Consider the following 25,088-nt stretch of genomic DNA (forward strand, 5'->3'; position numbering starts at 1 on the left):
AAAAAAAAAAGGACTTCTGGGCAGTTCATAATTCACTAAACAAACAGAAATACTGAGTGTCTACTATATGTCAAGAACTTTGCTGGGTTCCAGAGTTTAACATGGGAAGACTGGCTTTACCTGCAAGGAACAGTAACAGTGATAATTTCTCACATCTGTATTTTCTTACCCTCTATGTGTGCACCCAAGGATCAGATTACTTGGGTGGTTTGCCTGCAGTCACTAGGTTAGCCAAAGGCAGCACCAAGACTAGAACCCGAGTCCCTGCCCCCCAGTATAGTATGTTTCACTTGAGCATTCCTGGCTTCCAACATATTGTGTGTGATTTTACTTACCCCAATTCCAAAACACTAGCAAGGGCCTATAGAATTATTTCTAGTTGCCACTGTGATCCTTAGGGCAGCAAAATAGCATAGAAATACTCTCCCATTTTACCTGTACCTGTAGATGTGACTGCTGAAATTTGGATGTGTTAACACTTAGCAAAGACAGGACTAATAACAGTACCATTTATTAAATATCTACTGTAGGCCAAAGGCATCCCTCCAAACCCCCCACTTTTTACAACTACACTGCAAAGTAGGTATTACTAAACAACTCCATTTTATAGATGTTAAAGATGGTAATTCTTTTTTTTTTTTTTTTAAAGATTTTATTTATTTATTTGACAGAGAGAAATCACAAGTAGATGGAGAGGCAGGCAGAGAGAGAGAGAGAGAAGCAGGCTCCCTGCTGAGCAGAGAGCCCGATGTGGGACTCGATCCCAGGACCCTGAGATCATGACCTGAGCCGAAGGCAGCGGCCCAACCCACTGAGCCACCCAGGCGCCCCAAAGATGGTAATTCTTGCCATTTATCTACTACCTAAGAGGAACCAGCTTTTTTATGCTTTACATATATTTGATGATTTTTATAACAATTTTACAGGGTAGATCTCTGTTCCATTTTGTACTAAGCAAAGAGTCAGGAAAGCTGGAAAGTTCTGACACTGTATCATAAGGATTGGAACTGAAGTCTGAGTCAGAAGCCTGACTTTTTCACTATTATACATTTCCTTCTTTGTGGGAGCCCTTCCAGGCTTGGGTCATCTGTCTCTGGACTCATGTGCTTTCTTTAAACACTGCCGTCTCTCTGGAGACACAAACAAGTACAGTGTAGTCAGGCTAATTATGACAAGACACTGGCCTACAGGAGGGTAAAAAGGAAGCTAAAATAAAGTTGAGGAATTATCTGCGAACACTGATTCCAGCTCTGCTTTCCTCTCCCCGCCGTGTGCTCAGAGTGCTGACTACGCGTGGAGTGTGTTGCTTTGCTCACACCCCACATGTTTTGCCCTTTAGAGACCATGTTGCCTCAGTCCACTTTAGTCTGCTCTCTCCGCTGAGCCTCAAATTAAGATGCCCACGCCATAGAACAATCCAATAACATCTGCAGGCCTTCAAATAGAATTCCCAGTGTTTTTGCACATGGTACAAAGGGCTGCCAGGACTCATAACCTTGCCTTAGCACGAAAGACCTCCCATGTCACAAATGTCATCATCAGCTTCTCAGAAGTACTAGAAGTTTTGGCCTCTGGGCCCACGGGTAGAGCAGACATTGGCCATGGTGAGGGCAAGAGATAACAGACGCCTCCTGTTACTTATGGTCATTCACATGAGGGAGAAAACTGGCCTGGATCCCCTCGCTCATCCTCCTTTAGGCACAGAACTAGCATGTGTTGGGTGAAACACCAAGTGAGGAGGGCCCGGCCCTGCTGTTGGGGGAGCGGTGGCAGATGGAAGGCTTCCAACCGTACTTATTCTACGACAACCAGGAAGCAACGCCAGGAAAGGAAATTGCCTTGGAAATGGTGAATCCTGCTTTGGCCAATGGGAAATTCTTAGTTCAGCCCCAGCCTCTGCAGACATCCTGACGTACACCAGAGTGGGGACTTCGGACCCACCGGAACTCGGAGAGTGTTTGGAAACATGCTCAGGTTGATGACAGTCCCAGCGTGGAGCAGGCTCATATTGGCCCAGAAGTGGCAGGCAGCTCATTTACAGCCCCTGTAAATCAGGCCTCGATTCACAGACTCCATCACAGTTCCCACTTGAGATAATTATGCTCCTGGCCTTGGTCATTGGTGGCAACTGATGCTTGTACAGATTGTTCCGCAAATCGTGCAGGAGACATGGGTAACAACCACCTCCCAGCAGAAACACGGTGTACTGCCTAAGGAGGTTAGGTGTTTTGAAAGGTGTCCTAATCAAGGCCTTTTAAAAGTCATGACTCTGTGACTTTGAACAAGGAATTCCAAACTCAGACTGAACCTCTAGGACAAAGTTTAATGGGTGGTGGAAGTGGTGGTCGGCTACCACCCACACCCCTCATCAGGTCCCACCAACGGAGTGTGCTGCAGACCCAGCCCCTTTCCCAAGCCGGTCATGGCAGCTAACAATAGCAGCCAGCATTTGCTACCTCCGCTGTTAGGCATGGTGCTAAGAATGACAATCTCCTGCATCTGCACCCCGGCCTCATGAGGCTGGTCCTATGTTGGCCAATATTGCATTGCAAAAGGGAAAGCAGCAGGGAAGAAGAATTCCTTCCATTCTCTCAGTGCCCAAGTTAAATGACTTGCCCAAGCTCATGATATTACTAGCGAGCAGCAGTTCCAGACCTGGAACTTAAATCTTCTGGGTTCCTGTGGGCAGTCCACCCTTCTGATCTTCAGAAGCCTCTTAGGGGAGTGATCAACCTCCTTTTAGAAAAATGGGGCCGAGTGAGAAGGAAAGAAAAGCTCTCATCCTGCCCAGTTATACCATAACCTAGAGCACACACAGGCTAGAGAGTAGAAGCAGGGATGACGGAGAGGGGCAAGTTGGCATCTCCAGTTGTAGGGTTATGGGCCTTTTGTCACAAGAAGGGAAAGGAGCCCATTTTGGGGGAATGACACTTCAAAGCAGCAGCCCTGTGGTCCCAGCAGTGGGGGAATTAGTATAAGGGAAGCAGCAGCCTCGGCCTGGGAATATTCAGGAGTACTATTGGGTGTCTAGCACGATGAGGAATAGCCGCAGTACCTGAACCAGGGGGACAGAGGAGAGATGAAATGGAAAGCTCCCAGCCCCTGGAGCAGACAGGACCTGCACTCCAGTCCCACTCTCTGCCACGTGATAGCATGTGGCTCCGCCGAGCTACCTCACCTCTCTGAGCTTTGGTTTCCTCGTCTTTAAAACAGAGGGAGTGCTACTTATTTCAAAATCCGTGAGAACTGAATGTGGGGATCACCAGCGCCATACACAGTATCTGGTACATGGTAACTATCGTTCTCATGAAATGTATTCACTCGTTCAACAAATATTGTTTGACCAACTTCTATACATATCAGGCATACAGGCTAGGTAGTGAGATTACAGCAGAGAACAAAAGGGACAACAATCCTTATGCTCCCAGAGCTTACACATGAGTGTGAGGAGACAGGTAATAAGGGATAGAAGTAGAACACACAGCATGGCAGATGGAAATCAGTGTCGTAGGAAGAAATGAAGTCGGACGAGGGAAAGGGCGACGGAAGAGAGTGCAATGTAAAATTGCCTGGTTGGGGCTTGGGGCGCCTGGGTGCCTCAGTGGTTAAGCCTCTGCCTTTGGCTCAGGTCAGGATCTCAGGGGTCGGGATGGAGCCCCGCCCACCAAGCCCCGCCTCCCTGCTCAGCGGGGAGCCTGCATCTCTCCCTCCCCCTGCTTGTGCTGTCTCGCAAGCTCTCTCCCTCAAATAAATAACTAAAATCTTTTAAAAATAAATAAATAAAATAATAGAACTGCCTGGCTAGGGAAAGCCTCACTCAGAAGTGATGTCTAAGTCGAAGCTGAAGGTGAGAAGCAGGGAGTCCGCAAGCTGTCCTGGGGGGACTGTGGAAGAGGGGGGCCCGGCAGAGGGCACAGCAAGTGTGAGAGCCAAGCAGGTTCTGAGAAGTAGCTCCAGAAAGCAGAGGGGGCTGAGCAGGAGGGGTTAAGTAGGAGGCCTTGCGTTCCTGACCCTGAAGGAGCAGGCTCAAGTGCCCAAAACAAGGAATGGAGGCAGGTCTGCCCCCAAGAATGGCTGTGGGAGTCCTGCAGGGACAGAAACCATAGTGGCCTGAGGCCTGAGGCCTGGCTGAGGCTTCTTTTGGGCCCAGAAGGGGAAGGAAAGAGAAAATATTCTTTCTTCATGGCTTTTTCCTCCCTTAACTACAAATGCTTGTAGTGGAAAATTTGGAAAGTCACATAAAAATAGAAAGAAGAATATGAACTCTCGGGGACACTGGCACCCAGAGGCGATCGTAGTTAATGGCGCCACTTGGCTTTTACATCTATTGCTAGTATATTTCTTCACCAGCTGAGGGTATAAACACTTTGTCGCTACTTTAACAATGAGTTACAATGACAGTGAGCCCTACTCCTTGCATTATTGCCCTCGAATATTTCTGGGAGCTCCCAATGGGGCATCTCTGATGATGTCACAAACCCGTCCATCCACAGCAGTTCACTATGTAGGGTTCGTGGAGGCCCAGGAAAAGGAGCCTCTGTTGGAGAGGCTCCTTGTGGGGTCTCCCCGACCACACCCATGGCTGTTACCTCTTGTCATGCTCCCAGGATTCTAGAAGAGCTGCTGGGTCTTCGTAGGGGTGGACAGAGTGTCTTGCTCCCTCACTCTGTGCCAAAGTGTGTCCCCTGGGTCCCAAAGCAGCAGTGCCAGGCCCTCTCCAACCTCCTCAGGAAGCCTGCTCATCTATGCTTGCAATCTCCTGCAAGTGACTCTCCAAACTTTAGCTGAAAATAGTCGAGTCACCTGCACAGGGACCAGCCCCGGCTCCCCCTTCCTCTGCAATTCCTCTCCTCAAACCTTAGGAGAAAAAGGAATGCAAAGGCCGTCCCTCTTTCCCAAAGCATGGCTGTTTACACTGCTGGACCAGAACTGTGAACATCTGCGTTCCGGCAGACAGTGACTACACGTTTTCAGGCTTACATTGCTTTTCCCCAAAGAAAAGGCTACCCCAAGTGTGAACTAAATGCTCCACTTCTAGCAAACTGCTGGCAACTATATCTCCCTCCTCCCCTCTTCTCCCACCTGCTCAGCATGTTGTCTGTTTTCTTTTCTTTTTCTTTTTTCTTTTTTTAAGATTTTATTTATTTATTTGAGAGAGAGAGAGCATGCAAGAACATGAAAGAGAGAGGGCATGAGCTGGGGGTGGGGAGTAGAGGAAGAGGGAGAGAGAAAAAGCAGTCTCCCCGCTGAGAGGGGAGCCTGACCCTCGGCTTGATCCCAGGACCCTTGGACCATGACCTGAGCCAAAGGCAGATGCTGAACCCACTGAGCCACCCAGGTGGGCTTGCTTAGAATGTTTCCAAAACCAGGAATGTTATATAGTGTTAGAGATGACAAGGGTTTAGGTAAGATGTTGGAATGGGGAAAAGGATTCTAGGCAAGGGAAACAGTTCCAGCAAAAGTAGGGTAGCAGGAAAGTGCACAGTTGTCCTGGGAAGCAAGAAAGGACCAGAAGGTTGGAGCAGAGTCTGTGGAGGAGAGGAGAGGGCACTGTGGCTGAAGGAAGCAGCTGAGGATGGTAGCTGAGGTGGGCACTGAGCACATGGTGGTCCTCCAGGAAGGCGGACTGGCTGGACAGGAGAGGGGAGTTGGAGGCAGGCAAGCCAACGGGGAGACCCTGGCAATAGTCCAATTAGGAGCTGATGACAGTCTGACCAGCAGGAATGGGGGTGGGAAAGGGCTGGTCGGGGGACTAACTTGAAATGATTTGACAACTGATTAGCTGTGGGAAATGAAACAGAAAGACATATGAAGCATGACTCAGCAATGTCAAGCTGGAGTGACTGGAAGAAACTAGATTGTTCATCAGAACAGCTGAATGCCCAGAGGGAGCTGGCTTGGGATCAAGAGATGGATATAGCTTTAGGTACATTGAGTCTCCACTGCTCAGCGGGATGCCCAATGGACACTTAGAGATGGAACAGAGGAGAGACATTGAGGCTGCAGGTAGATGGTCTGAGTCGGCCCCTTAGAGTACATGGCCCAAACCATGGCTTTTCTGCATGGGAAAGTGTCCAGAGGAGAGAACAGGAACTTGACCCACCTTTCTCCTGGCCATATGGGAGAAAGCAAGGATCTTCAAAATTCCAACAGATTACACAGAAATACAGTCCTGCCCCTACAGTTGACTTTTGAGGCCCAGGTCTGGATCCGTCTTTAGATGTACTTCTGTGAATGATCTGGGGGCTAAGAAGAAGGTCTCAGGATGGCCAGGGAGTCACGAAACTGGAGAAAGAGAAGCTGCAGTTAGGTGCAGTTGGGTGTCAAGGAAGTGTTGGCCAAGGGTCTTTGTGTGCACTAAAAACAGAACTTCAGGGCACTTGGGTGGCTCAGTTAGGTGACTGCCTTCAGCTCAGGTCATGATCCCAGAGTCCTGGGATCGGGTCCCACATCAGGCTCCCTGCTCCATGGGGAGTCTGCGTCTCCCTCTGACCTTCTCCTCTCTCATGCTCTTTCTCACTGTCTCTCTCTCAAATAAATAAATAAAATCTTAAAAACAAAATAGAACTTCAAACAACAGAGTCACACTGCAGCTGGAAGGACTCATGACAGACCCAAGTCAAGACTTAACTGGGCCAATGCATGGGATTTCCAGACTTAGTAGCCTTTCTTTCCCTAATCTCCAGCAGACTTTCTTGCTTAGAAAGGAAACACCAGCATCTTTAATCAGACCCAAGACATCTTCGCAGCACAAGATACACTCCAAGGGACAGAGGTTCTCACTCGGGGAGAACCCACATGTCCGGACCTCACCCAGATACGAACATGAACTTGGTAGACACATGTAGATGCATCTCCTCCGATTCCATGGAAGAAGTAAAGGAAAAATATCACTTGACAACCATCATAGGCCAGGCACTTTCCCTAGAGCTCTCTAGGTATTTTCACCTTCAGTTTCAAACCAATTGTGAGACAAAGACATTATTTTCCCATTTCATAGAAAACTAAGGCTCAGAAAAATTAAGCATTCGGCCCAGGATCACATGCTTGGAAAATGGCAGAGGGTTCCTGACCCAGATCTGCCTGTGTACTCATGCATTCTTCTTCATTCTCACATACAAATGCACAACAGACTCACACACACACAAACCCATCCGTGCCCTCTAGACATACAAAACCCCTGTAGAACGTACGCTCCTTGTGGGCAAGGATCTTTATTCTGGTCACTGATGTATCCCAGCCATCTGGAAAGGCATCTGGCACAGAGGACACACTTGGTAAATACTTCATGGCTGCTGGTAAATGAATTGAATGTTACATACAAACGTATGTAACACTAAACTATGCACGTCTACACACACACACGTGCACACATAACACACACTCATCCCTTCAGCTTCACATGCACTTACAGACACATCAAATTCACCACCTGGAAGGAGATCCCAGGGGAGGGGCCCCCAGCTCTCAGAGCTGCCCGGGGGAGCCTGCTCCTGGAGGGGTGACCTCAGGCTCATGGGCCTGCAGCCGGTTTCCCTAGCCTCCCCCCAACACCCCCCCGCCGACCCGGAGCAGGCAACTGGCTTCAACACAGCCTGCCTCCTTTTTTCCCAGCTCAGTCAAAACAAAGAATTCTTCTGCAAGAGTTTTGCTAAGAGAGAAAGCAGAGAGAAATAAATCAAGAAACTGCAGGCTCCTGAGCGGATGAGTTGACAGAGCCCGAGTCTTCTCCTAAGCCATGCCCTCCAGTCTGGCCTGGGCCTGGCTCGTCCACAGGGTGCTTGGCTCCTGGAGCCCCAGCCCGGCTTGGAGGCTCTGCCAACAGCTCGATGCTGCGCCTGAGGGAGGAGGGAGTTGGCGCAGCTGCTCAGTGTGGGGGATTCTCTGTCCCTCCAGATACCGCAGCTTCTGCTTCCAGGGCATAGACCCTTCTGCCACGCTGGCCTGGAGCAAATTGCAATTTTACATGTTCCTCTCCGTCTGCTGTGCCCTGGGCTCGTAAACCAGGCTGATCCGACCCAACTTACTCAGCTGCAATGTGTCAGTCCCTTGCTTAAAACCCCAACCACCTTCATTCCGTAGAGCCTAGGCTCTGCGTGGGGTGGCTCCTATCTACCTCTTGGCTCCTTCCCACTCCACCCCTTCATCCAGCCTCCAGGCGCACTGACAGAGCTGTGCTGATGGCTGCACCAGAGCCCACGATACCAAGGACTAGATACGGCCAACGACTCCAGAGCAGACCCCAACATCACCAGGCCCTCTGGATTAAAATGTAAATTCTGGGGGTGCCTGGAAGAGGGGTGTTCAGTCAGTTGAGCGCTGGACTCTTGATTTTGGCTTGGGTCATGCATGATCTCAGGGTCTTAAGATCAAGTCCCATGTCGGCTCAGTGGGGAGTCTGCTTGATATTTTTCTCTCTCCCTCTCCCCATCCCCCTGCTCATTCTCTGGCTCCCAAATAAATAAATAAATCATTCAAAAAAAAAAAAAAAAGTAAATTCTGAGCCTGCCCAAGCCCTGCTGAATCAGAATCTCTGTGGTTGAGGCCCAGAATCCAGCACTTTTAACAAGCTCCCCGGGCAATTCTCACACTCCAGAATCCAAGAAGCAATCCCAGATCTACCAAATTCCATACCTACCCCCCTGCATATATAATAATAACTAAAACATTTATTGAGCACTTACTAGGTGCCAGGAGGCATTTTCTTGTCTCAGTTCCATGAACCCTCTCGAGGCTGCTGGGAGGGAGACATGTTCTACTTCCGCTTTCACACTAACTTGCCCCAGAGCCCACAGCTCTACGTGGGAAGGACAGGAATGAATCCAGGCCCCGTAACTTCCAAGCCTGCAGGGGAGCCACGACCACCCTTTCTACGACATGGCAGGGTGCTCCTACCCTCCCTGCCGACTCTCACACTGACCACACCACATGGACAAGGACCCTCGCCCCTTCAGAGCTGCTGACAAGAGGAGACAGAGGCCAGGGCATTTTCGAAGGCTCTGCTTTCTTTCCCACCCCAAGTCTGGCATACACAGACCTGAGCCAAGGGCGCCAGCAGCCACAGCCGGCGGGGCCCAGGCGTTGGCGAGCCGTGGCTCCAGGGCTCTGGCAGCACCCACGGGCCCGGAGGCTCAGCCCTGCCTGCCACAGAGCTCCTGCCCGCTACTGGCCTCGACTACCGGGTTTGGGGGTAGGGGGCCGGACCCTGCGCGCCAGCCTCCGTGGGCCTGGCGTGTCCTGGCTCCCCAAGACCAGCGCCCCTGACGGGGCCCTCCTGGAATGCTGCAGCTAGAGAGCAGATGTGCTCGCAGCTCTCTCCAAAAACTAGTCTTCTTAGGAATCCTGCCACGGCCCCGGGGAGGGGAGAGGGATTGGAAAAACAACTGAAATACCATAACGCAGAAAAGTGATCCAAATAAAAAGCAGCAACTGTGTATCTGGAAGGAATAAACCGAGAAGGAGAGGCGCAGAGTCGAGCAGCGAGCGGCGTGGCCACGAGGCTGCCAGCCTTGGCCGTTGCCGGGCCTGGGGGCTGGGGGCTGGGCGGCAGCAGCCAACTGGCCACAGAGCTGCTCTGGCCAGGGGCTGGGGTGCGGGGAGAGCAGAGTCTGGCTGATTCATGGGCGTGAAGAGCGCATCTCAACCAGCAGCGTCCTCCCTCCCAGGGCTCCACGCGCAGTGTTCTTCAGCTCCCAGAGCTCCAGCGCTGGAGACCTGTCTAGAAGGTCCTTTCCCTACGTTCTCTGCTTGGGGCCATGGAGAGAGCCAGACCAGCCTCACTGGTATTCTGCACTGGGGAGAGAGGACTTTCTCAGAAGAGGGCTTGGATACCAAGACAGTGGAGGACAAGAGGTGGGAAGATTTGGTTTGAGGTCCCAGAATGCAGAATCAAAACAGGCTCCCACCCAGTTCCCTCCGGATGAGCAGTGCAAATGTGGGCGACTCACTTATCTGCATGGAGCCCAAACTGCCACCCTGTAAGATGGGCAAACTCAAGCTTTCTCTGCACACCTCAGGGTCACCCAGGACCAACGCATGGACAGGTTATCAAGGCTTGGCCCCAGCACAGAAAGGGAGATGGTGGTATGTCACAATATCTGGAGGTGAAGAATCAGGTTTGAGACCTGCTGACCAGCCAGGAGACCTTGGAGTAGACACCTAACTTCTCTGCTTGGGAGAGACAAAGCTGAGGCAAAAAGCCGTTGAAGCGCTTTTATAAGCCGTAGCTGCAATCAGCTCTCCCTCCTAAGCCATGTACCAGGTACAGAACTGAGCATTTCCACATAGTGTCCATACACTTCTGTGAAGTATTGTTCCCATTTTACAGATGGGAAAACAAGACTCAGGCAAGTTAAGGAACTTCTAAAACCTGCAGATGCAGGGTTTGAAGCAGGTCTGTTTGGTTATGGAACACAAGCCTTCTCTCCCGTTGCAATGCAGTGGGCAGGGACAGGTGGTGTCCCTGTTGGCAAGATGAGGGAGAAGATGGAGTCTCGGCAGAGGGAAAGGCTGGGGCTATCTGGCAGCAGGGGTGCTGGGATGTCGTTTGGGGTCGACCGCTGCAGGAGGCTTGGTGGATTGAGGTGCCCAGGTCCAGAGGAACAGAAGCCCCCAGTGCCCCATACCAAGCTGGAGGCCAGGTGCCCCAGGGTTCAAAACCGAAATAGTCCACCATGAGAGAGATAGCCAGGCAGGTCCTGGGGAACAAAGCAGGGAGCATGAGAGCTGCTAAGTAGGTCAGCAGAGCATCAAACTGTTGAACGAGACAGGTAAGGAGCTGGGAGCAAGCGGGATTGTTAACAGGGCAACTGCAGATAAAAGGAGACCTGCCTAGGTCCCCAGGATGATGCAGGAATAAGCCCCACACCCATCAGTGAGACCTCCTCCTACATCGAATACTCTGGGAAACTAGGAGGGCTTTTGGATGGATACCTTATAAGGCCTAGGCTCCAAAGCAGAAAGCCTGATGGTGGTATGTCACAGAATATGGAACCAAAGAATCGGATGTGAGACCCACTTACCAGCTATGTGACTCTGGAATAGACCCTTAACCTTTCTATGCTGGAGAGAGCCAAAGCCTTAGAGAGGAGCAGAGCAAAGACCATTTTCCCTCCCTGTCTGCTCTCCAGCCTCTTGCCCAAGCCCTGCCCCCTTCCCCATCCGCCCTGTAGAGCTTGCCTTTCTGACAGCCATGGGCCACTCTCATCCTTATGCCTTGTAACCCTTGCACACGACTTGTATGGGCCCTTCTGACAGTTTTGACCACCGTAAAGAACAGTGTGCATATCTGATACCCCATCACGACTGAGTTTCTCAAGGACAGCCCCTCTTGGTGCCTGAGGTAGGACTGATAAGTGTTTGAGAATCGAAGGAGGGACTAAGTGGACAAAAATTCCTCAAGGGAGCCTCCTAAAGCGGTAGTGGTCAACGTGGGTCTTAAAGGAGTGGGTATATTTAAATAGTATTTTTTTCTTCAAAGAAATCAAAGCTCTTCTGAGTTAGCCATACCATTCCCCAAATGCTAGAGGAACACTTTTAACAATATTTATGTATTTGGAGTATGTAAGTATGTATTGTAGGTATGTAAGTATGTAAGTATGTATTTGGAGTATGTAAGGAGTATATCCTACATGCCAGATGGGAAAGCAAAAGCTACAAGAGATGGGCCCTGTCCTCAGAAGCCTGATTACGAAGTGGCTAGGAATGGGTACAGGAAAGCACATGGATAATTACAATCTATAACCATCTAGAAGATTCTTTGGCAGCCTTAAAAAGATAACCAATTCATCAAGGAGAGAATAAGAAAAGATAGGATTGTCATGTGTGGCTGTGCACTGTACAAGCTGGGGCACTCCCTGGAGTTGAGCAATGCAGGGGCACAGTCCTTCCAGGCCAGCAGCATCTGAGGCCTTTGTGCCACCTCCCCCAATCCCCAAAGATTAGTCCATCAACAGGGTCCCTATAGGGGTTTCTTTTCCTCTCACTCCCCTCCTCTCTGAGAATTCCTTTGTCCAGCTTTTCAGAGGTTTCTTCAGGAAAACTCCCCCAGGAGCCCCCTGCTATCCCCTTTCTCCTGTCAGTTCTATAAAGCAAGCTGGCTCCTCTCAGAGAATTACATTTTTGGGAAGTGTGATTCATGGGGAAAGAACTCTTACCACGGCTTTCTAACCTTTGATGTGACCCCAAAAAACCTGTGGCTAATACAGAGCGATCTAAATCTCACAAAGCTCATAAACACAAGAGCCGCACTGCATTGGGCCGTGAAAAAGGCCTCTGGCTAGCCAGCTCCTGCCACCAGCTGGAGGAATTTTCCCCATTCCCACCCTTCACCAACAGCCCTCCCCACAAACCCTCCACTCTCCTGGCAGCTCCTGCAGGGGCAGCGTCCCAGGACCCCAGTGGCTGAGAGGAAGGCTTGCCAAGGCCCCCACGACCCGTCAGTCTGTAGCTGGACCCAAAATGTCCACCCTCCCCCTGCCCCAATTGTGATAGGAAAGTCCTCGGTTGCTGAGCAAGGGTGAGAAAAGCCAGAGAAACATCTAAAATACAGCCTCCTTGATGCAAAGAACAGCTGGGACCGGAAAGATGCTTATGAATTGTGGATGGCATGTCTGCAGAGGTCCTGCTCGCTGTGGGCACCCGCAGCCTGGCTCAGACGGAGGTTTCTGGAGGTTTGCTGCAAGGTGAAACACTATAACTGAAGTCTATTTTTCCCTTGAAAATGACAGAGGCTAAGAGATGTACAGATGAATCCATCAGTAACCGATTTAATGAACGAGGAACAACATGCAGGTTCTCTACATAGCATACCTCTATCCAAAGCAGGGCACAGAAGAAACGGGACATGGGGGTGACAAATGGGAGGATAGAAATGAAATGCCTCACGCACTGCCTGGCTTACCAGTGGGTGATCAATAAATGGTAACTGTTATTAGAATGCCTTATTTTATGATTGGAGCCATCTCTGGGAGAGGCACAGAGCAGAGCGGGGAGCAGAGCGGGGAGCAGGGCCATAAATTTCCAGGAACTGGTGTGAGGCCCTGCCTGCCTGCTGTCCCGGGAAAGGGCCCCGGGGCCTCTGGGCTAGGGTTTCATGTTGGGAAGCCGGCCCACGGCAGGGGGGATGTTTGGGCTCCTACTGCGCATGCCCGAAATAGTCCCACCACAGGCGCAAAGGCAGAGGGACAAGCAGTGGCCGAAGTGAGTGACGGCTGGTTCGGGACACTTTGTCCCGTGTTCCTTTCCTACCCCACCATCTCTCGCCCCACCCCACCAGAAACCTCACAGCAATGTCGAAGTCAAGGCTCTTGAAGCGAGAGTTTGTCACGGGGTTTGGGCCTCACAGGTGGTGGGGAGCCCTGGGCCCCCACTCTCTCCGCAGGCACAGGCAGGGTAATGGGGACTGGCCAAGTGCCAGCAGCTCTCACTTGCTCTTAGCAAATCTGTCCCCCCCCCCCCCCATCCTAGCAGGTAGAAGACAGGGGCTCTTGACCCAGGCACGAGAGACAACTGGAAGAAGGGATTCCTTTCCTATCCTTCTGAGCACTGTGGGGGGTCTTGCTCTCTGGAAAGCCTTTCCAGAGATTTCTCTACCCCCAGGGCCAGCGGTGCACCAGAAAGGAGAACTTTGTTCTCTTGCAGGGATGTGGCTGCATTGTGGGAAGGCCTGGGTCCTGTCCTGGTGGGGCCACCTAACAGGGCCCAGGTGTGGGGCCAGCAAACCCCCCTATGCTTGAAGCACCACCCATGGCAGGGAGGCATCTGCCTTCTCAGTTTATTAATTTCACACCCAGCACCTGGGGAAAGTTACCTCCCCTCCCCCTCTGTTTTCCCCACCTCCATGTAAATCAGATTCACACTTTCTCGACTGAAGGGAGAACAGAAAGGACCTCCTGTTGGCATGTGCAGGGACTCAAAACAAAGGAAGAGGCCCCAAGAGACGTGTCATCGAACACGGCCCTCCACCCCATTTACCATGTTTACTTTCCAGGGTTTTCCGTCAGGAGACATTGCTTTACCACCTACCTATTCTCATCATTTACTCTTTTGGGGCCTCAGTGGCCTCATTTGTGAAATGAAGATAACAGTATCAGCCTACAAGGTTATTTGTTGAGAGGAGGAACTAGAATGAGGTATGACAAAGCGCTTTGCAAACTAGAGAGTGCTACACAATAATGATAATTATTATGATTAATATTACAGAACTGCAAGTGCTATAAAAACAGCCACTGTCCCTCAGAAGACCCCCCCCCCCTCCACAGTGCATGTATGTTTCTGGACTGGAGTCTCTGTCTCTTGCTGTCCGATTCTCCAGTGTGGGGCGGCCAGGGGCCAGGGGCAGAGTGAGGGCAGCTCTGGCCTCATCCTCATCCAACTCCAGAAAGAGGGCAGGGATTATAATCCCCTAAAAAAGAGTGAGGTTCTCTCCCTAGGGATTCCCTCACTCCTCCAGAGCCAAGTAGACAGAAAGAAAGGGAGAAGGAGGTGGTAAGGAGACCACCTGAAGTCACATGACTTCCCCAAAGCTGGCCCCACAGGAAGGGCCCTCAGAGCAAAGCACCAAGAGGGGCCAACCCCGAGGTCCTCTCCATACCCCAAGAGCCCAGTTCAGGAGAGGCCAGGGTGACAGACGCTTCTGTCCGTTTTTTCTCACCTGAACCTTAATCATAGTCCCAGCAGACAGGGCGCCATTTTTCAGAGGAGGCTCTGATCAGATGTCATTTTCCTCCGATGGCTCATTTAGTTAATGACAAAACCGGTCTGGTTCAGGTCTGATTGGGCCCCAAGCTCAGAACCACTCTATCCACTGCCTGCTTCTCTGTGGGCTGGCCCAACATGGCAGGGTGGGCTGGGCTAGCTTCTGGGTGGGCACCCCGGGATGTGGGGGGCCGAGAACCTAAGAGGAGAGGAGGGTTGTTTGCTCTCAGGAAATGCACCTCTGGACACTGGCCCACCCTGCACACACCAGGCTCAGACCTCAAGGCGGCTCTGCCCCTGTGCCTGACTGGGACAAACGTCAAGGGTGACTTGTCTCCAAACATGGGGGAGGCACCCGGGAGTTCCTGGAGGAGGTCTTTCCACTTCTCTTCCTGCAGAATAACAGGAATCAGATTATGCAGGACAAAGGACCCTGCTCTCAAAGAGGAGGACACAGCCCTTCAGCCTTTCACTCCCAGACTGGCTGCAGAGAAAGGTGCCCAAGCCCTCATCGCAGGGAAGGGGCTGGCCAGCTCTCCAGGGTGGCCTGCTGCATGTCCCCAGCTCTGTTCGTGTCACCTCCCAGGAAGGGGTAGGGATGGGGCGGCCTGGACTGAGGAGAGGATGAAAAACAGTGCAGATCATACTTATGGTTTGTGTTGGGATGGGTCACTCCAAAGGAATTTTTCCTTCCATTTATTATAAAAGTCATGCAGACATATTGCAGAAAATCTGGCACATAGAAGAAAAAGGATTATCTGTAATTTCACCACCACAACACAACCCCCAGTAACATTCCCTCATAGTTCCTTTCCTGATCTCCCACCTCTTCTTTATTTTTAAAACTTTCAATAATTGTCATTATGCCATTTCCAGAATGTGCATCTGGCTTTTCCTGCCACTTGTCATAATACTACAGTCTTCTTCCCAGATCGCCGTGCAGTCGGTCTGTCCTCTGCATGGCTGCAGGTGAGTCCATCGTGTCAGTGAAGACAAAGGCTTTCGGCGTCTGATTTAAGCATGTTTGCGTTTGAAGTCTTACGAAAGTAGAAAGCTTGAATCACATTTAACCAAGCCTTTCATAAACCACCTATTTTGAAAAGAATAAAATGATATAGACTCAGAGGTGGTCCAGAAAATCCAGGCAGCGCTCGGTTGTGGCAGATTTGGTGGGGTGTGGTAGGGGGCTCCTTTTAGCAGAGGAGGCGCCGTGGGGATGGGAAGGGTCACCTGCCAGCAACCCAGGAATCACAAAAATCAGGCCCTTGGGCCTATGGTCCTTTCCAGAGCCTTCCTGCACTTGTTAGGGGCCTGCCTGGGGAAGGTAGCCCCCAGACACTGTGGCCCCCTGCTTGGAGCATGGCACAGACCCCAAACATCCCCACGCGGGGGCCCAGCCCCGCTCAGTCATCTGCTCAGGACTGCTCTCACACAGACACCCTGAGGTTTATTCAGTACCTACCAAGGCTTACCAAATGAATCATAAGTCCTGTTGCAAGCGGGAGGAAAGCATCCCTGTGCCCAGAAGCTTATATTCTCGTTACTGAAGAATTTAAATGAAGTCAGTGTGGGCAGGCAGTCAATGGCTCCCAGTCCAGAGTCAGACTTAGTTGGGTGGGAGGCTTCTCCGTGGCTTCCCTCCACTTACTGAACGAGTAAGTTACTTTAACCTTTCTAAGCCCCAGCTTCCTCATCTGCAGAATGGGGTTAATCTAATTTACCTTGCAGAGTTGTGGTAAGGATTAGAGACAATATATGGAAAGTGCCAGACATTTGGTAGGCTTTCAGCAATGTTGGTTATAATGAAAGTAGCACAAAACACATGTAAGGTGCTACAAGGGAGCCACATAAAGCAAGGGGTCAGAGCACTGAGAGGTGATGGAGTGAACAGTTCTCCCAGAACAGAGGTTCTCAGCCCTGGGTATGCATAGGAATTACCTGGGGATGGGGGGACTTTGAAATTATGTAGATGCCCAGTCATAAAGCCAGAATGAGGCCCAGGGCCAGGTGTATTTTTAAAACACTGCCCAAGTAGGGGGCGCCTGGGTAGCTCAGTGGGTTAAGCCTCTGCCTTCGGCTCAGGTCATGATCTCAGGGTCCTGGGATGGAGCCTTGTGTCATGTTTTCTGCTCAGCAGGGAGCCTGCTTCCCCCCTCTCTCTCTGCGCCTGCCTCTCTGCCTAATTGTGATCTCTCTGTCAAATAAATAAAATAAAATCTTAAAAACAAAACAAAACACTGCCCAAATAGATCTGCATGCATCCAGAATTGAGGTATTTGAAATGAGATGTGGAAAGGAAAGATAAGGAGCTCAGCATTCGTTGAGTTAACTTGGCTATGCTAGGGAATTGCACAGTTCAGCTCGTCTAGGTTCTCCCAAGGATCATCAGAAGCGGGTACTTTGAATCCCATTTGAAACCAAGGGAAGGAGAGGTTTAGAAAGGTCGCTGACATCAGCCCAGGCACTTTTTATGCATGACGTCCTAAAGCAGCCCTGTCCAACAGAGATATAATGGGAGCCACAAATAGGAGCCATATGTGTCATTTCAAATTTTCTAGTAGCCACGTTAAAAAAAATTAAAAAGAAACAGGTGAAATTAATTTTCATAGTGTTTTATTTAAGTCAGTACATCCAAAATATTACTATTTCAACATGTAATCAAAAATAAAAATTATAAATGAGATCTTTTATGTGACCCTTTTCAGACAGAGTCTACCAAATCTGGTGAGTATTTTACACCTTCCACACATCTCAGTTCAGACTGACAACAAGGCTCAACATGTGGCTAGTGGCTACAGTATTGGACTGGCTTAAAGGACAGTTGACCTGTGGGTGCCTGGGTGGCTCAGTGGGTTAAGCCTCTGTCTTCAGCTCAGGTCATGATCTCAGGGTCCTGGAATCCAGCCCCGCATCCGGCTCTCTGCTTGGCAGGGAGCCTGCTTCTTCCCCCTCTCTCTGCCTGCCTCTCTGCCTACTTGTAATCTCTCTCTGTCAAATAAATAAATAAGATCTTTAAAAAAAAAAAAAAAAGGACAGTTGACCTGGAATCCCCCTGGGCAGATAGTAAGAGGCAGTGGGAAAGACCTAGGGGTGGGGGTTGGAGTTATTTCAGGATTAGCCAAGAGGTTCCTAAGCGAGAGAGTGTCCTGTGACCCAGTGGTTGAGATAGCCCTGATGGCTGGGGAGTTTGGAGATGACCCACCAGCCAGAATGAGAAGTCTGACTGGACAGCCACATGCCAAAGAATGATGTGGGACCCTTCCGTTATGACACCATGCACACAAATCAACTCAAAATGGATCAAAGACTTAGACATAAAACATGAATCTGTAAAATTCCTAAAAGATAACCTAGAGGAAAGCCTTTTTTTTTTTTTTTTTTTGGTGAAGATTTTATTTATTCATTTGACAGAGATCACAAGTAGGCAGAGAGGCAGGCAGAGAGGAGCAGGGGAAGCAGGCTTCCAGCTGAGCAGAGAGCAGAGAGCCCAATGTGAGACTCAATCCCGGGACGCTGAGATCATGGCCTGAGCTAAAGGCAGAAGCTTAACCCACTGAGCCACCCAGGCATCCTGAGGAAAGCCTTCTTGTAAGTCTTGGCAATTCGTTTTTGAAGCTGACACCAAAATCACAGGCAACCAAAACAAAAATAAACAAGCAAAATAACATCAAACTAAAAGTTCTCTGCACAGCAAGGAAACACGGAATAAGATGAAAAGACAACCTACAGAATAGGACAAAATATTTGGAAGTCGTATATCCAGAAAGGAGCCAATATCCAAAATAAATAAGGAACTCTCACAACTCAATAGCCAAAAAAAAAAAGTGACCTAATTAAAAAAATGGGCAAAGGACCTGGATACTTTTTTTCAAAGACATATAAATAACCAACAGTTATGTGAAAAGATACTCAACCCTCATTCATCACTAATCATCTGGGAGATACAAATCAAAACCACAGTGAGGGCGCTGGGCTGGCTCAGTTGGTAGAGCAAGCAACTCTTGATCTCAGGGTTGTAAGTCGGGGCCCCACATGGGGTGTAGAGATTATTTAAACATCAAATCTTAAGGAAAAGAAACCACAATGCGATCTCATCTCCCAACCGATACGCTGTCTCTTATCGGAGACAGAGGAATAGGTGTTGTCAGGATGTGTCGGAAAGGGAATCCTTGGGCACTGTTGGTGGGAATGTTAATTGGTACAGACATCAAGGAAAACAGTATGGAGGTTCCTCCCAAGATTAAAACTAGAATGACTGGGGCACCTGGGTGGTTCAGTGGGTTAAAGCCTCTGCCTTCAGCTCAGGTCATGATCTCGGGGTCCTGGGATCGAGCCCCATGTTGGGCTCTCTGCTCGGCGGGGAGCCTTCCTCCTCCTCTCTCTTTCTGCCTGACTCTCTGCCTACTTGTGATCTCTGTCTGCCAAATAAAAAAATAAAATATTTTTAGAAATAAATAAATAAATAAATAAAACTAGAATGACCATTTGATCCAGTAATCCCATTTCTGGGTATATATCCAAAGGAAATGAAATCACTACATCAAAGAGAGATTTCCACTGCCATGTTCATTGCCTCTTCATTCACAATAGAGCCATGGTATAAAATGTCCACTGACAGATGAGTGGATAAAGAACATATGATACGCACACACACACACACCCCTCAGATGTATAGAATATATAATATATATACACAATGGACTATTATTCAGCCATAAAAAAGAAAGAGTTCCCATTATTTGCAATAACATAAATGTAAGTAGAAGGCATTATACTAAGAGAAAGAAGTCAGACAAGGACAAACCCTGCATGGTATCGCTCATAGGTGCAATCTAAAAAAAAAAAGTCAGCCTCCTAGAAATAGTAGAATAGTGATTGCTGGGGCTAGGATTTAGAAGAAATGGGGCTGTGGGTCAAAGGGTACAAACCTGGGGCACCTGGGTGGCTCAGTGGGTTAAAGCCTCTGCCTTCGGCTCAGGTCATGATCTCAGGGTCCTGGGATGGAGCCCCGCATCGGGCTCTCTGCTCAGCAGGGAGCCTGCTTCCTCCTCTCTCTCTCTCTGCCTGCCTCTCTGCCTACTTGTGATGTCTGTCTGTCTAATAAATAAATAAAATATTTTAAAAAAAGGTACAAACCTTTAGTTATAAGATGAGTAGATCCTGGGGATCTAATGCACAACACAGAGATTATAGTTAATAATCCAGGACTGTATACTTGAAATTTGCTAAGAAAGTAAATCTTAGGCCTTCTCTCCCCGTAAAAGGTAAGAAACTATATGAGACGATGGATGTGTTGATTCACTTGCCTGTGGTAATCATTTCACAATGTATATCAGATCACCGTGTTGTACACTTGAAGTATACACGATTTTATTTGCCGCTCATACCTCAATAAACCTGGGCTGGGGGAAAAGTCCAAAGAAGAAGGAGACGCCAGCAGGCAACTAGCCCCATAAGGAGGACTGGGAACCGTGGCCCCTGCCCTCAAGGGGCTGCAGGAGACCCCAGGCCATGGCAGCAAGTGTGAATTTACTGGTTGGGAAATACTGTTGTTGGTTTTTTTTTTTACCCTCCTTTTGGTTTGGTTTCCCACTCCTGGGAGCAGACTTCCACCACATCGCACCCCTCCCCCTGCCTCTGCAGCCCATAAAGGGTAATGGAGCTGAAGTTAAAATAGTTACATGAAACCCACCTCATTTGAAAGGGCACCTGCTTTAAAGGCCAAATTTCCTGAGCGCAGGTTTATACATTAAGCTACAGAAAGACCTAATTAATTCAGACCCCACTGACTTTGAATTTGGGATAAAGTCGGCCTCAGGCTGGTCTGAAGTCTTTCCTTTTGCACTATCTATGAAGAAATGGTTTGCTAAGCAAATAAATAGTGCAGGCCAGATTACAGAGACAAGTCTGGTTTACTTAAAACTGTTTTTAAGGACTCTAAGAATCGCTTTCGCAGCTTCGTTCACAGGCCGTTAATGAGATCATTACAGCTGGCCCTCATCTATTTAATTCAACATTTCAGTTATCCAAGCACCTTCACACACGTTATTTGGTGTGACCCCTTGGGTGGAAAGCCTGTCATTTTTCAGGGTCCAGCAAATGACTTCAGACTTGGCACATAGTAGGCTCGTCCTGGTTGCTAGGTGAACGGAGGCAAATAATAGTAGTCCCCTATTACAGGAGAGAGAGGTGAGGCTCTGTTTTTTGTGTACTGCATCTTGGGGTGTCCCTACAGCTGGACCACCCACATGGTTAGTTAAGGTGGTAAAGTTCGGGTTTGAACCTTTCCTTGCTTTCCAGATCTTTCTGCTCTATTATACAGTAGTCCCCCCACTTATCTGCAGGGGATCCATTCCAAGACCCCCATGGATGCCTGAAACGGCAGATCGTACCAAACCCTACAGATACTAGGTTTTTCCTATCCATACATGTAATAAAGTTTAGCTTCTAAATTAAGCACAGTGAGAGATGAACCACATTAAGTAATAACAGAATAGAACAATTTTATTGTAAAAAGTTACGTGAATGTGGTCTCTCTCTAAATATCCTCTGGGACTGTACTCACCCTTGTTTCTGTGGTGATGGGAGGTGACAACATGCCTGCGTGATGAGATGAAGCAGGATGGAGGACATCCGGGCACTGTAGGCATGGTGACCTAGCGTCAGGCCACTTCTGACTTTCTGAGGGTCGTCAGGAGGGTCATCTGCTTCCAAACTGACCACAGCTGACCGTGGCTAATGGAAAACTGCAGAAAGTAAAATCGGGGATGAGGGGTTGTCTCTGGACTGCTCTCAGGATTGCCTAATAGCAGTTTATTAGCTGAGTTTGAGGAAGAGTCTGTTTTTAGGAACAACAATAAAAAGCCCAATTTTCCTTTTGTGTATATATTTTTTTCTCCAGATCAGGGGATTAGCGAGTTCTGGAACCAGTGGCTCCCCACTGCCCAGCGGCAGTCCCCTTCTGTCTGGATCATGGGAGGCCTTTTTGAGCAGGCCTGACTATGACACAGGTTGCCTGCCAAGCATGGCCATTGGGACGTCAGGGCAAGCGTGAGTTTCCTCCCTGTGGTGGAGGAGCAGGTGTGGGCCTGAGAGCTGGAAGAAATGGGAACTGCTGCAAAATGATCTGGGCCCGGGCCCTTCCAGGGATGGCTTCCCAAGGCTCCAGTCTCCCTAGAAAGGATGGTCTCTGTCCTCTGGGACTCCCCTGCCCCCGGGTTCCAGGGAACAGCCTCTGTCCACTGGGTCTCTCCTGCCTCCGGATTGTCTGGGAGGGGAGTGGAGGGAGGGTGGAGAGGTTGGTGAAGCAGGGAAGGCGGTTGCTGTCTCTCCCTGCCCTTTGTGCTGGAGGCTCTGCCGGCTTGGAACACTGCACAGGGAAAATTCCCTGACCGTGAGATCTGCAGGCTGCAGGGTCCCCCGGGAAGGCCGGGCCTGGGGCTCTTTCTTGCTGCAGCTGGAAAGAGGGGTTGAGTTTCAGTGAGCTGGGCTGGGGGAAGGCAGCCTGCCTTCCAGGCGGTGAGGGAGCGGGCCCTGCAAGCCAGTGGTGCCGACAGCTTCCTGTCGAGAGCTGGGGGTCCACGTGACCGCTCCCCATTCTGTGGATTACGGGGGTGAAAGGCCCGAGGGGAAGGAGAACAGGAGGGGGACCCAGGAGCTCTCTGGCCTGGCTGGAGGAGCGGGAGGTGAAGCATCAAATCCTTTTTCACTAAATGAATTCTGCTGGCTCCTTGTCACATGGCCCAGCAAGCCATCTCTGGGGGGTGGGGGGAAAGAGGAGGGTAGGGTGAGCCCTGGCACTGACTGGGACCATGGGATGCTGTAGCTGCAGACCTACTCAGTGAAGAGGAAACAGGCTCTGCTGTGACAGGGGACAGATGGGTGACGGGGCTGGGCTGAGAGGCAGTGCACGCGGCCCAGGCCTCTTTGGCCTCTCTTTGAACTGCTTCCTCCAGGCCAAGACCTCATGTATCAGGCCTGGTCTAGAGATGCCTTGTTGTGTGTGTGTGTGTGTGTTAAAGATTTATTTATTTATTTGACACAGAGAGAGATCACAAATAGACTGAGAGGCAGGCGGTGGGGGTGGGGGGAAGCAGGCTCCCTGCCGAGCAGAGAGCCCGATGCAAGAGTTCGATCCCAGGACCCTGAGATCATGACCTGAGCAGAAGGCAGAGGCTTTAACCCACTGAGCCACCCAGGCGCCCCGTGTTTTGTGTTTATTAAGCACCTACTGTGTATGGCAGTGGGCACAGAGACAAGTCAAATGCAAATTGCCTTAAGCAGTTAGACATGAGTTGAGAAGGTCCGAATGTGACAGGGTATCATGGGGTGCAGAGGAGGGTACCCAGCTGGGCCTTGAAGCTCAGATCGAGCTTCCTGAATCGATGGGAACTCAGAAGGGAGAGGTTCTCAGAAGGGAGGACCGTTCAGAAGTTCCCTGAGGACCCAGCTCAGCGGTGGATTTCTGGGGTGGTGTCAGACCCCACCTGGTATGCAGGTCACCTTTCCCTCCCCAGCCCTGTTCTGCCACCGCCACCCAAGAGGTGGCCTTGCCCCAGTGAGCCAGGCAGCACCTGACAGGGTCCCCCCAACCATACTCCTGTGAGGGAGGCCTTGCATAAGGAGAAAGAAGGGCCACTCAGGCTGCCAGGCCTCCACCGCCCTTCCCCGAAAGCCTCAGGACAAAAGCCCACACCACCTAACCTTACCAACGTCTGCGTGTGAATCCAGGTAAACGCCACCTTGGAACCTTGGGGCCTCCGCCACCTCTTTGGGATTTCTGGTGTGGCTCTGCCTGCCCTGTAGGTAACTTCTGCTCCAAGCTCCAGGTCTATTGCTTACATAGCTCAGCGTTCCGTGGAGTTAGAACAACATGCTTTCCTTTCCAACACAGGCACTATGAAAAACACCCGGTCGGGGCGGGGGGTGAGGGGGGATGGAAGGGCCATGTGTGCTGTCAGACCCCTCATTCTGCTGGGCTCCTCCTTCCAGAATAGCCTTCTGCGATGCTTGCCTCAGAGCTGGCCCGACCCCAAGGCTGGGAATTCCTGGAAGTGGCCTGGGACTCTGAGGGAGCCCAGGTTCTGGAAATCTTGCCTGGAGTTCTGGCTGTAAGAATGGAACATCCTTGCATGGGGTCCTACAGGTCTAGGATACCACCAAAAGAGCGGGGTGATGGGAATGCACCCCTCTCCAAAACAGCTACCAGCTGCCACCTAGGGCAAGGGGGCAAGGAAACAGATGCTTCAATGTCCCATAGGCAGGATGCCGGCAGAGTGTGGGTAGGGGACGGAGTGCGTGAAAAGAGGAGAAAGGCCATCTGCTCACTTTGAGGAGGGTCTGGAAACTTCTCCCTGTTTTTAACCAACATGTGCTGCCTCTGGGTATTCTCTCCAGCACTCTTTTTCCCTCTCTACTGGAAAGATCTGGCTTCTCCCTTGCTTTACATAAGAACTGTCTAGATGCAGTGGGCAGAAGTCTGGATGCTTGAGGACTCTGGCAATTATTCCTCAGGGTCTCATCCTGAGGTCCCCTGGGAGCCTGGCCAAAAGCTCCCAACCCCCACCCAAACCTCATGGTCACTTGTTTCTCTCAGCCCTGTCCCTCTAGCACATTGTATCTCTGGGTCTGGGCTTCTCCACTCACCCGGTATGTGGCTTGTCCCTACCCATCAGCCAACAAAGCTATAGCAAGTCACCTCCCTACCCCCGAGCCTCTGTTTCCTTGTCTATAAGGGAATAACAGGGGTGGGGGAGGATTATATGGTCTCGAGAGTTCCTGCAAGCCCTCCACTAAAATCTAAAGCGTCTACTTATCGAAGTCCTGGTGCATGGGCAAGGTTATGAAAAGAGAAAAGAAAAAAAAAAAGGACTGTGCAGTATGTGTACTAGGTCCTCGGCCCCTCCAACCCAGGCCAGTTCAGGGCTAGGGAGCAGCTTCCTCTCACCAGTCAAGCCACCACAGGTCAGATGACAAGCGGGGGCACAGCTGAACCCATGCCAATGGGAAAGGGGGGTACTGCAGGGAAATGAGATGAGCCTTCTGCTCTACCCTCTCTCTTGACTCGTTCAAATACTCTTGAGCTCTGACAAATTCCCAAACGTTTCTGAGCCAAGAAGCCCCCCAAAGGAGCGGCTCAGTGTCTGGGGTTACAGAGACTTTGTTACTTCAGCAAAGCATACTACAAGCCATTTACTGGTTTAATTTAATTATTTATGATAACACTTCAGAGTAAAAACTACACTTGTCAAAATAAAAGGGACTTTGTGCTGCAATGACCCAAATTTTATTGTTGCATTACTTAATGCACCGAAACCTGGTAATCGGCACCAGATCTCCCTGCAACTTGGGCAAATCAGCACGGCAGGAGGAGGACTGAAATGGATTGCTGC

This window comes from Mustela nigripes, chromosome 2 (genome assembly GCF_022355385.1).
Source record: "Mustela nigripes isolate SB6536 chromosome 2, MUSNIG.SB6536, whole genome shotgun sequence".
Lineage (NCBI taxonomy): Eukaryota > Metazoa > Chordata > Mammalia > Carnivora > Mustelidae > Mustela > Mustela nigripes.